The sequence below is a fragment of the Microtus oregoni genome, unplaced genomic scaffold (assembly GCF_018167655.1).
Source record: "Microtus oregoni isolate MIOR12 unplaced genomic scaffold, Mior012 000006F_ref0000085, whole genome shotgun sequence".
In the NCBI taxonomy this organism is placed as follows: Eukaryota; Metazoa; Chordata; class Mammalia; order Rodentia; family Cricetidae; genus Microtus; species Microtus oregoni.
The window spans coordinates 25,662,153-25,679,278 of NW_024543065.1; the positions used below are offsets into that span (position 1 = coordinate 25,662,153).

The window sequence follows — 17,126 nt, forward strand, 5'->3', positions numbered from 1 at the left end:
ACATGTGCAGTACAGCAGTAGCATAGCAATCGTGAGTTCCAGCTCCCCACTGCTCATGTGTGAATGGCCTGCTTTTACATGTGCAAGGATAGTGGTACCCAGCTTGTGAACCTAGGCGATGCTGTGAGATAAAGATGTCACACGCTCTTGATGACACTTAAGATAATAAACACTGTTATCATCTTGTAGGAAATTGATTACATTGTAGGAAATTTCAGTGATGGGAAAGGGATAAAACTCCTTTCCTGAAATTCCAGCATCTAGAAATGTCTAGTGTTTGTGTCTTGCTACATACTTTATAGAAGTGGGACTATATTAAACATACGCCACGCTTTGTACAGAACAAATGTATAGATCTCATTATTCAGCAATAAAAGGGAGTGGTTTCCCAAGTCTTTCCTCTTCCTCCTCTTCTTTTTTGACATGGTTTTATTGTGTTATTTATTTTCAACAAAAGTTTTCTTAGACTGAAGTTAAGTGTAGTATTTTAGACAGTTTAAAATTCTGAATGTTTTAGTTCCTCCGAACTCATTGTTCAAATCTGCTGCTTATCATGCAGTCATAGTCAGTAATATGACTGTTGTCTTTGTTATTTGGGAAGTGTTCAGGCAGTTTAATTGGCTGGAGGAGGCTGCCACTGAAGCCAGTCCACACAACCATTGCTCCCGGGAGAATGGGGAGGGCGGTCTCGTAGTCCCCGAGTGTAACCTTCTGAGACAGGCATCCACTCTGAATCTTTCTAGATTTTTCTTTCTGTTTTCTTTGTCTTAAAGCTTTTACTTTGAGACATCTTGGAAGAAACCTTACAGGAACGCATGGAAAAGATACACATGATCACAAAATGAATATAATTAGAAGCATCAATGCCTGTCAGCTAATGCTGAACCTGAAGTTCTGGGAGTTTGACATGATCCAGGGGCTGAAAAAAATGGATTAGTATTCCTCTCCTTCTTCCTCACCCTCTCCTCCAACAGAATCCACACCACCTTCCTCATCATCCTTCTAGGGCAGCCATGTCCTCCCAGGCCTCAGAGATCTCTCCCTCCTCCACACCCTCACCCACAAACCAATACTCAAAGGTACACTTGGCGTACCTCAGGTCCAACTTGTGATCTAGGCAAGCTTAGGACATAGCAATGGCTGTGGTGCTGCCTGGCATGCACACAGCTCTCTGGACCTTTACCAGGTCTCCACCAAGTACCACAGTGGGAGGCTGGTTGTCAGTGCCAACCTTGAAACCAGTGGGACAACAGGCCACAGACTGGATGCTGTGCTTGGTCTTGATGGTGGCAGTGGCAGCACTGACATCTCTGGGAACCACATCACCATGGTGCAACAGGCAACAAGCCATACATTTATCACGGCAAGAGTCACATTTCACCATTTGGTTGACTGACTCAAAGCAGGCATTGGTGGTCACTGCTACAGAAAACTGCTCATGGTAGGCATTTTCAGCAGAAATGACAGGGGCATCTGTGGCCAGAGGAAAGTGGATGGGAGGGTAGGGCACCAGGTTGGTCTAGAATTCTGTCAGACTCAAGGCTCCATCAAATCTGAGGGAATCAGTAATGGAAGACAGAGTCTAGCTAATAAGGCAGTTAGTGTAAGTTGGGTGTTCAGCGTCAAGGTTTCTGTGACAGCTGTCATAGATGGTCTCCTTGTCTGCCACGAAGGTACAATCATAGTGCCCCAGGGAGGTATGGGTGGTAAGAATGGAATTGCAGAGCTCAGCTTGAGCAGTGGAAACCTAGAGGGCGGGGCAAATGGAGAGCTCCAGCTTGGACTTCTTTCAGCCGGGAGCCACTCCCTCAGCAGGGAGGTGGACCCAGAGCCAGTTCCCCCACCAGAGCTCTGGAAAACTAAGAAGCCCTGAAGACCTCCGTGCACTGGTCAGCCAGCTTGAGAGTTCAGTCCAAGACAAGGTCAATGATTTCCTTGCCAAATGGTGTAGTGGCCACAGGTAAAGTTATTGGGAGGATTAAAGGGAGAAAATCGAAGGGGAAAAGATATAATTACATTATAGTATAAAAATACAATAAATGTATTTTTAAAAGAGCAGTAATCTTTTTACCTGGAGTAACTTGATGAGGCCTTTGTTCTGGCAACTGAAAACCGAGACAGCAGCCCACAGGGCTCTCACAGGCTGACCCACAGCACTAAGGACTGGAGAGAGACGGCGGGTGGCAGGAGCTCAGAGACCAGCAAACAGACAGGCTTGGGGCTAAGCTGGTTGGCCTGAGGAAGGGAGCAGAGCTGGGCAGCGCTGCTGTGTCTCCTGAGTATGGGAAGGGCCTGTCCGAGAGCAGGGAGTGGTTCAGTTTTAGTTCCCCGTCACCATTTTATTTATTTGTTTGTTTGTTTATTTATTTATTTATTTATTTAGAGGCACTGTCTTATCAGGTTGCCCTCCCTCACTGGAGCTCACTCTGTAGACACAAACTCACAGAGATCCACCTGCCTCTACCTCCTAGGTGCTGGGGTCAAAGACGGGTACCACCACACCTAGCTGTTTTGACCTATTTTTGAAGTCTTTCCTAAGAATGGTGTTTGAAGTGTGTGATAAGGAATTTCCCCTAAGCGTCTTACAGCAAGTGTTGCTCAGTCTCTTACGGAACTAAGCCGTGAGGATGGCAGCGAGGCACCCATTGTTGGTGAGGACGAGCATTGAGGGCTTGCTAGAGGTGCTTTCGGGTGGCGTGCACGCCGCTTCAGCCCCTGTCTCACTAGGACAGTTTTTTGACACTTCTATCACGGGAACTTAGCAGTAGGACTCCTTACCCATCCTCATGCTTGTTTGGGCTTCAAGGAAGACCTCCTTCCCTCTGGGATCCTGGGATCCAAGTCGGTTCTTGCACCCACACAATGATGGTCCCAGTGATACGCATTGCGAGCTTACCATGTGAAGACCTCACTGAGCCCCTGAGGCTTCTTGGGACTCCTGTGAGACAGGGTTAGGTTACAGGGTTAGGTTCTGACTGTTTTCTAGATGACAGAACTCTGGTCTGGAGAGGCGAGGAGTCTCATTTAGAACTTATCACTCATCACAATGTGCGGGGTATAAGTAGCCTGCATTCAGCTCTTAATAACTGTCCTCACCCCTCTGCCCATCTGAAGGGAAAGCCATCAGACATCAGAGCCTTTGAGCTACCCTGGGGACACATTGTATTGGGACTCAACCTCGGTTGTTTCTGGGGATCCCATCAAGGTGAGACACAGGCTTAAATGAAACTCGCCCTGCTGTCAAGGTTAAATTTCTTAACCAGCCATAGGCTCACACCCAGTCTATACAGTCTCTCAGATCACGAAGTGACAGGGAGTTGCACATCTATAAGAGGGCAGACACCAAGTATTTATCTTGGAAGTCCAGATCCACCTTTGGAAATTCCTTGCAGCTCATTAAGTTTGTGGGATTAAAGCACTCTTGAAGGCAGGTGCCTTCTGATTAGCGTGAGAAGCGTACAGTGGAGTGAATGCTCCCTCGGTAGCTGTGTTGGTGGATGGATCGTTTACGTTCCATAGTTGTGAGGAACTAAAATATGGGTGAGCAGTCTCACAGTAGTGCGTGTGAAGGCAGTCAGTATCCAGTCACGTGCAGTCGGCACTTGTGGAGGGTGTGACTCCTCTACAAAAACATCGTATGTGTTCAGAGTGTCTTTTATCTTAACATGATATTTTAGAGATAATTGTAAAATATTACTCTGAGGAAAGCTAGTGACACACAGCTCTTGTGTCCGGATGAAGAAATAGCCGAGATTGGTTATGTGTGATTAATTCAAGACGTGTGAAATCCAGTAACAGAAGGTTTGTCTTTTAGCCTCATTTTGTCTGTGACTGCTCTCTGACCTTTAGGAAACTGCCCTGCCCCCACACCCCATAGAAAAAGAAAAAGGAACATTTCTGGGTTAATTAACCACTTTAAATAATAATAATACTCTAGCTGCGTAAGCTTGTTTGATTTTTCAGAGTATCAACTTAAGTATTAGTAACCATTCTTTCTCTGCCTCCTTTTCCTCTCCCCAGTTCCACAAAATGCACACCAAGCAGATGGCACAGACAAGCACATGGGTTATTTACAGCCAGTACAGTAGAGGAGGCATATGTGCTAAGCCCTCTCATACCGCTCCCCGGGAGCCATTAACACATTCATTTAGACGAAAGAGTCCCAGGTTTTTGCCTTGGGCATTTCTGCTCTACTCCCCTGAAGCATCCATGGCCATCTGTGCTGCCTCCTCCCAGTGGCCTGGCACCTTCCCCTCCTGTTGGCCCAGTAGTAACCCTGCTCTCTCAAACACCTCTTACAAACTGATGGTTGCAGAGCTTTCTCAGAAGCTGCTTACATACTCTGGGAGACACAGCGCTGGTTGCAACTGTTCTGCTTCTCACTCATTCACTTTTGCCCCAAGCCCGTCCATCTGAGGATCCAGGAAGCTCTTGAGAAAGCTGTTCTTGGAAATGAAAACAGACCATGACTTGGTGCCTGAAAAGATCAGAAGAGGGTATTGAATCCCGTGGACCTAGAGTTTCAGGTAGTTGTGAGGCACTATGTGAGTGCTGGGAACTGAACCCAGATCCTCTGGAAGTGCAGCCAGTGTCGCAGCTCTGACCCCTTGTCCAGCCTTGCTTCTTGTTTGACTTACAGTTCTCCTAAATCCCTTTATATTGTTGTAATCTTTGTCTTTGTTGTTGTTGTTTTCTAATTTCCTTTTGTACATTCTGTATTTTATCATTACCAGTGTGATTAAATGAAACATTTTGCAGTTTTAATGATATAACTAACTTCAGTCATATAAAAACATTCATGCACTCATGTTCATGCTTATGCACAAACTTTGTATGTTTGATTTCCCAAAGTACATCTTCTATATTATAAATTATTATAGTTTATAATTAAAATTATTTTAAAACTAAAAAAAAAAGCTGTTCTTGGGCAAGTTCAGTTCCATGCAGTTCCTTTTATATACTTTTGAGCACTGTCCACTTACTAAGAAGATTCTTAAAACAAAGGTTTCTTTTCTTTCTTTCTTTTTTTTTTTGGTATGTGGTTTTGAAACTACCATTGCTGGCCAACTGGGCTACCTGGAAAGCCAGCAGCTGTCTTCATGCACCAGATAGCACCCCCCTTTCCCACCCACCAAGGGAGTCACATACTTATTCTTCTTTCCTCAAATGTTCTTCCTGGGCCAGCAACTAGTTATAGTTACAGAAATATTTTCTACCCCAAATGCAGGCATTTCTACTTACTGTTATCCTCTAAAATTAAAAAAATAAAGAAAGACACATTCTTGAAGCTGTAGAGATGACTCAGTCAGTGAAGTATTCATTTCATTGCGCAACCTTGAGGACCTGAGTTCACAGCCCCAGCAGCTGTCTGTGCTGCCTTCCCCTCCCAGGGGCCTGGCCCCGCCCCCTCCTGCTAGGAAGTCAGAACCCTGCTCTCCTGAAGGCCCTTCCCATACTCCTGGAGACACAGCGCTGACCGCTCTACTTCCTTTCTCACGCCAACCAGCTTAGCTACAAGCCTGTCTGTTTGCTGTCTCTGAGCTCCTGCCACCACAGTTCATGTCTCTCCGCAGTCTCTCTCCAGTCCTTAGAGCTGCCTGTCAGCCTGTGAGAGCCCTGTGGGCTACTGTCTCCGTCAGAACTTGTTTTCAGTTGCCAGAACAAAGGCCTCATCAAGTTACCCCAGGTAAAAAGATTATGGCTCTTTTAAAATATATTTATTGTATTTTTATACTATAACGTAATTACATCATTCCCCTTTCCATTTTCTCCCTTCAAACCCTCCCATGTATCCCTTTTTGCTCTTTCAAATTCATGGCCTCTTTTTTATTAATTGTAGATAGATATATTAATAATTCATATTAATTATTGATTAATAGCACATACATTATCCTAAATATACCCTAATCAGTCTATATAATGTTAGTTGTATATCTATTTCAGAGCTAGCTGTTTTGTATTGGGAAACTAATTCATGTGCCCTTCCCTGGGGAAGACTGTTTCTCCCACCCTCAACGTGTCTTATGTTGCCTGTAGTTCTTTGTGTAGGCTGGGGGCCTGCTGGCTCCCTCACCTCCATCTCATAACATTAGATATTAACATGTCTAGTGTTGGCCTTGCACAGCTGCGTTTTAGGGAGTCGTGTTGTTGTTGGGACTTTATGGTTGTAGCTTCTGACATTCCTAGGAGGCACATTCTCAGAGCAGACTTCCAGGTTCCCTGACTCTTACTGCCTTCCTGCCCCTTTTCTTCAGTCCTTCCAGAGCCTTAGGTACAGGAGTTGGATACCCGCCGGGACTGGGCTCCACAACTCTGCGTTTAGATTGGTTGTGGTTTTCTGCAATAGTCCCTGTTGCAAAGATGTTTCCTTGGTAAAGGGTGAGGACTACGCTTATCTGTAAAGTTGATGATTTCATCTTTCTTTAGAGTTAGTTGCATCAGTAAGAAAGCCTCTTGGGACTAGAAAGCCATTAGAACAAAGCCCACTGTCTACGGCTGCATCTGTAGCCCCCATGTTCTCCATGTCTCCTTATCTGTCTGCTCCATTCTTCAGTCTGTAGGCCAGCTGGAGCCCTGCTTGACCTTGGCCCTAACTGGACCCCACAGTACCCAAGGACGCATTATCTGTTGGCTTAGCAAACCACAGCTAGTCGGTATCAGCCTGGAACTTCAGATTCCTTGTAGAGCAATCTGATTGGTGTAACTTTTTCATTTTAAGCCACGCTGCACTATTTGTCGGTTCCTAGCCACCCATGAATAAATCTTTCTTGGGTCAGTTGTTCATTTCTGTCTAGTCAGATGTTAGATAACTGCAGTCACATGGCCTGCTGCTGCACTGTAAGCAGAACAGACTTCTATAGGGGTCAGGGATGGGGCAGTCCCCCAAAAGTATATCCAGTAAAGATGCAGTCTGAGAAATCATGGGACAAAAACTTTATTCTGCCTTTTGTTCTAACACAAGTCCCTTTGCGGAACTGGATTCCATTAGAATAAGAAGTGCAGAAACAATTTGGCCTGTGTTGTCCAGTGTTGGCAGCACTTCTGTTCGTAGGTCTGAACACTATGCTGTGTGACTACCACTCCCACCACCAAATCAGCTACTATATATTATGTTTAAAGCCTTTGCTTTTGAAGCTAAACTTGATGACTGAAAATTAAAGTGTATTTATTCCCTGTCCTAGCAGCTCAGTAAGTCTAAAGAAATTCCCAACCGAAGCCACACATCACAAAAAGCAGCCCTCTGTGTCATGTCTGAAAGGGAGCCTCTAGAGTCAGCCACTGCAGACTGTTTGCTTGTGGGCCCACTGGGTACAGAAGGCCGTGCGTAGCCACGTTGGCCACATACAGCGCTTGCTGCTGGACCAGACTCGTTCCCAGTGCCAGCGACTCCGTTGTTCACTGGGGAAAACCCTCTTATTCATGCAGAAGCAGTAGCTTGTCAGTGTATCATGCTGTGGCACACTGGGGAGAAAACAATGGGTGCTTTGTAGAAATATTTTTAAAACAAGTAAACAGCCGTGCACAGGGGAGGGATCCCAGCTCCAGAAAGCGGTCTGCTGGGAACCGACATGACGTTTGGAAGCATAGGATATGTTGAACCGAACGTCTTCTCTTGAAGTAGGGAGCAGGCCTTGCGGACTTCATGCCCGGCTTCACCCACGGGGTGGGCTTGAGTAGGGGACAGGGATGTGAAAGCGTGTGTGAAGTGGGTTGGGCTTCTGCACGCTCGCACTGTTGGAAGAGACACTTCCTGAGCCCTCCACTTGGAAGGAGTCATGAGTGTTAATGTAATGTTCATTTTGAGAGGTTAGAATTAAGGATTTTGGGGTGTCTGGGGATGGATCAGAGCGAACAAACATGTCTCAGACTTCCAGCTCATGTAGGAGGCGACAGTTGGAAGTGATTCGGCTGATCAGTGAGTGCCGTGGAAATAATACACAGCAGCCTCACCAGCCTGACATCAAAAGAAGTCACAGACCGTGACAGATTGCTTTTGTAATCTAATTCCCCTGGTGGCCTTGGGTACTCTCAGCGAGGCCTGTGTGACTCAGGGAAGCTTCCCCTACCCCTCTCCTCACATCCCAATGACAGCCAAGGGCCCCTTGTTAGAGCCTTGCAGAGAGAGCAGCATTCTGCTTCTCTCTTCCTGCTCCATATTTATGGTCTGTAATTATCATCTGACTATTAATCTAAATCTTCGGGCCTCAACGTTCAATCATTAATCAGGTCGCAATGCAGTTTACTAAAATAGTATTGCTCTCCTTGAGTTGCAGGTCTCTGGCCGGGAGAACTACTACCTTCAATGAAAGAATTATCTCTTTATAAGGCCATAAAATTAGTCATTATTGCCTACCTGCTTGGCAATTAGAACCAAAATCCTGGATGTCTCTGAATCATGGGCTGTGCTTGTGTGTATCTGCGTTTCCCCAAACTCGAGTCATCTGGGTTCCCCATCTGTCACTCATACGCGTAGTCTCTCGGATGAGTCCTTTCTATTAGCTATTTTTTTTAAATTTTAAATGAAACTTCATTACCTCAAGTAGAAAACCAGCAAAGTTTAAGTTAAAGTGAAATCCATCCTTGCAAGCAAGCAATGCCGTAAAACCAGAAGACCCAAGCCGTGACTGCGTGTCTCTAGTGACCTGAGCCTGTGACCGACCGCGTATCTCTGGCGAAGGAAGGACCTCAGGCACCTCAAGGAAATTGCAGGCATGGCAGCAGCCCCCTGGGTTTTAGAGTCTGAGAGCCTGAAAGGAATGAAGAAGCTCTCTTCTTGTGGTCAAGGTTACTTAGAGCCACCTCTCTATCATCTCAAAAACCACCCTGGGGTGTCCCTAGCTCAGTGGTTCACAGCCTTCCTAACGCTGTGACCCTTTGATATACAGTCCCTTATGTTGTGGTGACCTCCAACCATAAAATTATTTCTGTTGCTACCTCATAATTGTAATTTTGCTACTGTTGTGAATTGTAATATAAATTACAATTTATAATTTATAAATTGTGGTTTTTGATGGTCTTAGGTGACCCTGTGAAAGAGTTGCTGGACTCCCTTAGAGGTCACAATTCCCAGGTTGAGAACCGCTGTCCTAGAACCACACACCATCTCCTGTACCCGTGTGCCACCTGTCCCATCCAGGGAGCTCCGGAGCCACCCTCTTTCTCCTTTGTCAGAAGATGCACACACACCTAGGGAGATTTAGAAAGCACTTCCTGGGTGCACCCCATGCAACAGAGGGTGTCAGTGCCGACTCCCAAGTCTTGCTTTAGCCCAGCAGAACTCATGCTAGTTGAGTTGAAGCTGAAAGGTGGGATGAATCTCCCTTAAACCTGGAGGCACGTTATCCATTTGTTTACTAAGATAAATCTAACTGGAAAATCATAGCTATCAAACAGAAGAAAGGGGGAGGAGAAAGGGAAAGGGGGAAAGAGAAGGGGGGGGGGGAAGAAAGGACCTTGTGGTAGCAGGACCTCATGGTAGCCCCGTGCACCCACTGAATGAAGCCTGGTGTTACCGTCCACTTTAAAGATCGGAGTTGCTTTTTTTTTTTGTAGAGTTTTTGTTTTTACTTCTTTTAGAAAAAGAATGAAGCTTAGCATAAAATACATGGAGGTTTTTCCTACATCACTAAAGTAAAATATTCTTTCTTTCATGGAACTCATGCCCATAGATATTTAAGAAGTATGAATACATGTGTGAATGTATTTTTAAAACATGCTTGCCTAAACAATGCTATATTCTGGCAAAAATGTCCACAGAGCTTTGCAGTGGCACCAGGTGCTCCCCCCCCCCCAGCAGTGGGCGTGGGACACTGTTAACTCTGAGTAAGATAGCAGGCCTTTGACACTCCTCTGCACCCTGAACAAGTTCCTCCCTTCTCTCTGTCCCCAGTGACCCAGCAGCTTGACTTCTGTGACCTACTTGGGGGGTTCTTTTGTTTCTGGTTTGCGGTTGGGTTTAGCACCCACGTACTGAAGAAAGGGAGAGAAGGAGGAAGGGAATGAGGTGAGAATATTGCCCCCACTCCCCACCCCTGGGGTCTCTCTGACTGGCAGTGTCTGTGCTGGGGCAGGCACAGTTCCCCTCGGGCAGCTTTCCCCACCAGCCTTTATGTCTTCCTATCCAAGCCCGGATGTCTGCTCTCTCAGCTCTGTCAGGCCTTGGGCTGTAATGGTGACTGCTCTCCAGACTTCCTGCTAGACTGCAGTAGGCCTTGTGGTTTTCCTGCGCCCTGGTCATTTTTTAAATACCTCTCTTGTTAAATCCTCCTGAGGGGATTGCAACTGGAAGGGGCTGCCTGTCACCTCATGTCACCTGCCTGTCACCTGATGGTGCCTTGACTGACAGAACGCACCTGCAATATTGTTGCTTTGATTCTTTTTGCTTCCGAGGGACTGACCTCTGACCTTAGCATTAACAGTAGTGTGTTCCCTATTGATAGGACTTCTAAGTTGCAAATGATAACTTATAAATGACCCCAGATCCTTGTTGGGGGTAAGTGGGGAAGCGGTGTTAGCCTAGCCTGGGCTAAGGAAGTCCCTTCTTGTTGTACCAGAGAGATCAGTGGTAGAGGGAGATGGTGGAGGGGGCGGCACACAGAGACCAGAGGCAGGGAAATGGTGACACCTGAGCAGGGAGGGCCAGCTTCCCCAGACTCCCTGTGTGAGAAGTTGAGAATGTTTCCTGTCATCCGGGACAAAGCTCAGCATTAATGATGGCACTCTCAGCATCATCCGCTAAGTAAAGCAATTCTTGTCGACTCCCTAAGTATGTCTCAAGACACAGACTGCAATTACCTACATAATGCACGCAGCTTTGTTGCAAAAAGGCTATAAAGAAGGCCTCTGTTAGATGAATCCCTTCAGTAGGGCCCTTGTTAAAAGCCCATGAAATGCCCTGTCTGTGTCTACCAAGTGCATGCCTAGAGAAGGCTGTGACCTCGCGCCAACCCGAGAAAGAGAAGCTGGAACTCAGTGACCCAAGTGGAGCAGATGGATGTGGTAGACAGAGAGCCCTGGTGTCCAAAAGAAGTGAGTTTGAAACCTGCTTGGTTCTCTTTCTCCAGCAGATAGTGAGAGGATTAAATGAGGAGGTAAAACTCTGGGGGCTATGACATTCACAGAGTGTCCACTCCCTGTCCCCCAGCTCTCCCCGTCCACCTCGGAGCCGTATATTGCTATCTTAAATATTTCACATCCAGATCTCAGAACAACCACATAAAGGTAATCGGCAGATACTCTGTTGAGTCAGTGGGGGGCAGACCCAAGTGCCCCAGCTCCTCAGAATGGATCTGCAAAATTATCAGACTGAACTTCCAGTCCCAGCTTAGTGATGACGCCTCCCCCCTCTATCCCCCCACCTTCAGGAGTAGACCAGGCCATGGGCACTTCTGTCTTCTAGCTGCTTGAGGGCTGCTGAAAGCTAATGGCGTGAAAAGGATACTGAACGCTTTTCCTACTTTGTCATGTAGTTCATTGTAAGCTTCTTCCTTTGGGGGTTTGCTGCAAGTGTTTGTCATAGTTAACTTCCTATTGTTGTGATAAGCACTATGACAGAAGCAACTTGGGGTGAAAGGGTTTGTTCCCTTATACCTTACAGTGCATCATGAAGGAACCAGGGCCAGGGCTCAATGACACAGAAGTCAAGGAGGGGTGCTGCTTATTGCCCCCTCCCCATGGCTTGCTCAGCCTGCCTTATACAACCCAGAGCTACCATCCCAGGGAAGGCACCCTCCACGGTGAGCTGGGGCCTCCCATATCAATCACTAATCAGGAAAATGCCTGTAGTCTAATCTGATGGAGGCATTTTCTTAACTGAGGCTTCTTCTTCCCAGATGATCTGAGTTCGTACCAAGTTGACAGTAAACTACCCAGCCCAGTTGTGGATATTAAGGAAAAGGGTCATCTGTGATAGGATACTGAAGAGACAGATTCTGCCAGGAGGCAGAGCTGGGCTTAGGGAAATCAGCTGACCCAGTAGGACAAGCTTTAGTGCTGGAGGTACCTCCACTGGGTTAGCTTTGTCTGCTGTGTAGACTCGGCTCTGGAGAGACAGAGGTGGAACGCACGGTGCTTCTGTTTGTGGGCACCAAGTAGCCTAAAGAAGAATGAGTGGTCCACAGTCTGAAGGAGATGTCAGGGGTCCCTCAGAATCGCACTGGGGTCTTAGAGGGTAGCCCCACACTGGGGGCCACTTGGGAGGAGGCCAGTTTATAAGTCAATCAAAGCTTCTTACTCCAATCCTCCCCGCATATCCCTCCCCCCTTCCCACATTGTTCCTTGGTGTGTGTGGGGTGGGGGGGAGGGTCTTCCATTCCCTTGAGAGCTGTTGTGAGCTCAGGAGAGAAATTTGGAAGCTGGCAGAAAAGCAGAACCCTAGGAGACTATGAGAGCCAGCACTCGAGCTGCGCCTGACTCCCTGCCTTTCGCCTCTGCCCCAGCTTCTCTTTCGCACAACCTACATTTTTTTTTTTGTTTCACTTCAGTATTTAAAAGGCTTGTAATTTGATGGTTTTAATTTGTGGTTATAAATGACCTTTTATTTAGAAAAAAAAAAAAACAAAGAGGCAGTTGCTTCCGAGAGTGGATGACTCATGCAGCCGTGGGTGACGCTGTGAGTTGCCTCCTTCCGACTGACGGCTACTGCCCGGGTAAGAGGGCTGCAGCTGAAAGGGTGGTCAGGAGACGATTGAGAGCCTCTCGTGGAGGGGACGTAAGTAGGCGTACAGCGACGTGAAGCCAGTAGGAGGGCCCAAGAGGGACAGTTGGGCAGGAAAAGGATTGAGCCTAACCCGCAAACCCTTTTTCCTCGGCCCCAGAAGATGGACCTGTGCTGGGCTGACTGTACGGGAGGACCAGTGGGTGGCATCATGAGGCAGCCTACCACCAGCGGCAGCGTGTGTGTGGGATCGCCAGATTCAACAGAAGCATACAGGATGCCCAGTTAAATTAGAATTTGAGATACCCAGTGAATCATTTTGAAGCTAAGTTTGCCCCGATTGTGTCTGAATTCACACTTGATTTTACTTGGTGGTGTTTCTCTTCGACTGTCCACCTAACATTTGGATAGTCCTGTGAGACCTCTTTAGTGAGGAGAAGGCCAGGCGGAAGGCGTTGTGGTTGACAGGAAAAGTTAATGTCCCCAGCCTCCGCCTCTCCATGGAGAATGCACCATAGGACCTAACTGCTGGCTTCCGTCTGGTGTTTGACCCAGCTGGCAGAAAGGACCTCCTCAGAGGAATGCAGACTGACAAAGACTCCTAGAGTTTTCTTCTAGTTAGAGACTTGGGAGAAGCATCAGTCACCTGTTCTACCATCTTGGTTTTATAAGGAAGCTGAGGGAGGACTCATGCAGCAGTGGCCACGGAAGCCTCCGACAGAGTCAGGATTTCTTCAGCCCTCGCTGAGTTCTTTCAGTGGTGGTGACTCATTGGATTCTTAGTGACACTCCTGAGAGTCCATATAACAGGAAGAGTTCTTTTGTGGTCACAGCCCTGCTGTGTTAAGTTCTTTGTAGGTGGCTGTTGTGTTAAGTACTTCATAGGTAGCTCATTGTTGCTAGGTAACAAAGACTAGGGACTGTAAGGAGTCTTTCTCTGTCCTGCCAGCCAGCTCCCAAACAATGACATGGAGACTTCTTAATTATAAAAGCTCTGTCTTAGCTCAGGCTTATTTCTAACTAGTTCTTATAACCCATTTTTTCTTAATGCATGCTAACACATGGTATGTGGCTTTTGTCTCTCCTCTGGCATGTCCTGCTTCCTCTGTGTCTAGCTGGCGACTCCCCCTTTCTTCTCCTCAGAACTTTTGCTGTCCAGAAGTCCCACCTATAGCTCCTGCCTAGCTGCTGGCCATTTAGCTTTTTATTAAACCAATCACAGTGACGGGCCTTTACACAGTGTTATCAGATATCTCACAACAAGGGACCGGAATTGGAGTGGTTATCACTCATGACAGTGGGTGTAATATGGGAAGTGTTCATGTATGTTCCCGAAACCTAGACGCTCAGTGACGTGAAAGTGAAACTTGAGAGTCTGCTTCCCTTCTGGGTCACCAAACACATCCAGTGGTTCTGCAGTGCAGTCTCAAATCCCATACGGGACAGAAAGCTGACGGAGCTGTCGTTCTGTGGAGCTGGGAAGAAAAGAACCCCTCGGGGGTAGAGTGGCCACGGTGGCTCTTTCCAGAAGGTTTGACCCTCTGGAATGTGAGTTTTTGTGCCTAAACACATGTGGTTGAGATCTAAAGAGTTTGTTGCCTCTGTATTCTGTATTCTCGGGCCTGTGATGTCTCTTCTTGGACTTTTAATGCCGCAGGAATGAAATGTTCTTTTAAAGTTTATGTGGTTTACTTTAGCAGCTTTTGACATAAACTGTAGATTTGAGGATGAAAAGGTCCCAGTGAGACCAGTAACCATATCCTGAACTGCAGTGTGCGTTCAGGAGCTCAGCTTGTGGGAAACTATTTAGAGGAGGGAAAGGTCGCTCGTGGGAAAGATGATCATTTTTTTTGCTTTTTTTTTTTTGTGGTTTGTCCCATTCCTAATTTGATATATGTTTTTTGGTATTTCCTTAGAAAGTAAATATCCAATATCGATGCAGTGCTCTTTGGGAAGACGGAATTCTGTGTTTATCTGTCTTTCGTGGTTTTTGTCTTTGGCTAATCCTACATTTAGACTGGTGACTACAGAAATTTAAATTATCCTTGGCATGTTGCTTCGTTATTATTGCAGGAGTGATACTATTTAACATTGGACAGGGACACCCCAGTGTTCAGGGTCTTCGAGTGGCCTTCATCTCTGGGGTTTTGCTCCACACCTGCCCCAGTTATCAGTGTCTTAAAACATTACTGCCGTCCATGACAGTGGTTCTCAACCTGTGGGCCGTGACTCCCACTGGGGTCGCATGCCAGGTATTTACAATTCATAACAGTAGCGAAATTACAGTTATGAAGTAGCAACAAAAATAATTTTATGATTGGGGATCCCCACAACACAAGGGGTCACAGCCTTAGGACAGCTGAGAACCACTGTTCCATGACCTTAGCAACACATGACTTCCCTTGCCAGACTGGAGAAGATGAAACCGATTATAAAATTAAACTGAGGATATGATGGAGGAAACTGGCTGGGATCCTAAAGACTGTGTAGTTTATAATCCTTAATTACAAATGCTTCCAATGAAGCTCAGATAGCACAGATAATTGAATGACAGTTTTCATAGGTACTAAGAATCACCTGAATTAGAAAATCCTAAAAACATGAATTGGCCAAAAAGATTGCTCCAAGAAATGAAACAGTAGCCTATGCTCAAACATTTTAGTGGAAGCAGATATTTTGATGCTCCAAGGTAGATGATTCTGGGAACAGTTTTGCTGGAGAGAGCTGGAGTAGAAGCAGAGGTAAATGATTCCTTCTGTTTTAGAAGACCTTCATCGGGATTCTGGTCACCTGGTACGAGACTGCCATTTCCTAGCTAGCGAAAGCATGTATGATTGAGAAACCTACGAGTTTTACTGAAACCGTCCGAAGAGATGGCTCAGCGGTTAAGAGTTTTTCACTCAGCGCCAACTTCAAGTCCATCTTGGTACGCAGTAGTTAGTCTTGCCTTTTTACCTGCCAAGTTGGCTGCAGACACTTTGAGCCTTGAGACGTCGTTAGTGTTTGCCTCGTCTCTTGTTGTCACCTGCACAGAATGTCTAACCTGAGCTCCCCTAGGGCCCAGCAGATCCGTGCTGGGGATGGTAACTAAAGCCCGGGCAGAGCCTTTGCTCTGTGTCTGCTGCAGGAAGGCTGTCTGCAGAACATGCACAGATTCCTAGCAGCAGGGGATGTGAGAGGAAGTCGACACTGTCAAGAGGTGCACACGCCAGGCTGTGTTTTTGTCCCTGTCTCAGACACAGTTTCCTCGTTCATCCTGGGGCACTGGGGACACCTGGACTCACTGATAACTCAGAGCGAATGGTGTGTTCCCAGGCACATTTCTGCAGCCACCATGTTTTTTCTATAAATACTTGTTCAGCTCAACTATGCTCTGTAAGAACTGTCAATTGTTCCGCTCCAAGGCGAGGAGAGACAATTCGACCTGTGTAGACGAGGGTTAAAAGCCGAGTTTGCAGAAATGCCCAGCACACATGCCTTGTCCCACTGGACGATAGCCTGCTCATTGGGGGACCTGCTGCATCATCCTTTCAGCTGAAATTCCCACTTTTGCCTTGATATTTTTGGAAGTAGATGGATGGTATTAACTTCTGCTCTGGTGGTGGTGGGGGGAATGGAGCAGTATGGTGACGGATTTGGAAAACCCGACTGCAGTCGGTACTGTTGTGGACAATAGTGAATTCCTCCCGCAGCTGACTCGGTTTTCTGTGTAGCCTCCTCCTCCCTTCATCTCCTTCGTTGTCCCTTTGGTAAGGTTTGTTCCTGCCTCCTGCTCTACTCCCTGAGTGATGCTGAGGACCTGGGTGCAGAGCCAGCTGGCTGGAAAGCTTGTTCTCTCCCTGTCTTTCCTACCCTTTGCCTCGTTTTCAACCCTGCTGGGGTGATGTCTCATTACTTGAAAGAAAATTAAAAAGCATTTTACATTGCTTAATACAGATCACTAATTGAAGCTCTCCTAAACCCAAGGAATTTATTCTTTCATTGATGTGTGCATCACTCCTATTAACATTAATAAAGTTGTTTAGAATCAAAGAGCTGGCAGAAACCCATAATAGAGATCCATTTTGATCCTGCTGCACACAAAGTGACTCATACCCACAGGGCATCAACGAGCATTTTAAAGATAATTTTTACAACTCCCTTTAAAAAAGTGGAGCAGTTACTGAATTTATCCTAGCATGCTCATCATGCCTTTCAGAATTGGACTTCACTGTTGCCATGGATGTAGTGGCCCCGCCCAGGGTACAAATTGCAAGCTCTGTCCATTTCGCCTGCAGCTGCTGTGCCTACTCATTTGCACTGGAGAGCTGGAGTTCAGGAGGCTCAGACAAAAAGGATGTAGGGGCAGAGGAAGACGGCAGGCTGATCTCCATAGCCATCTCTGTCCATTCATCTCAACATCCACAGCCAGCATTAGTTACTCGTGTGGCATCATGAAGCATAGGCAGGAGGATAGGGCTTCGGTTTCTCA

The 17,126-nt window shown here is 46.6% G+C and overlaps 1 protein-coding gene and 1 pseudogene across 4 annotated transcripts in view; one reads left to right on the forward strand and one right to left on the reverse strand.

Moving 5' to 3' along the window:
• The window catches only part of Fyn (FYN proto-oncogene, Src family tyrosine kinase), a 202,164-nt gene that overhangs the window by 56,306 nt on the left and 128,732 nt on the right, over positions 1–17,126 (forward strand). The window lies entirely within an intron of this gene.
• Positions 934–1,974, reverse strand: LOC121449292 (annotated as a pseudogene).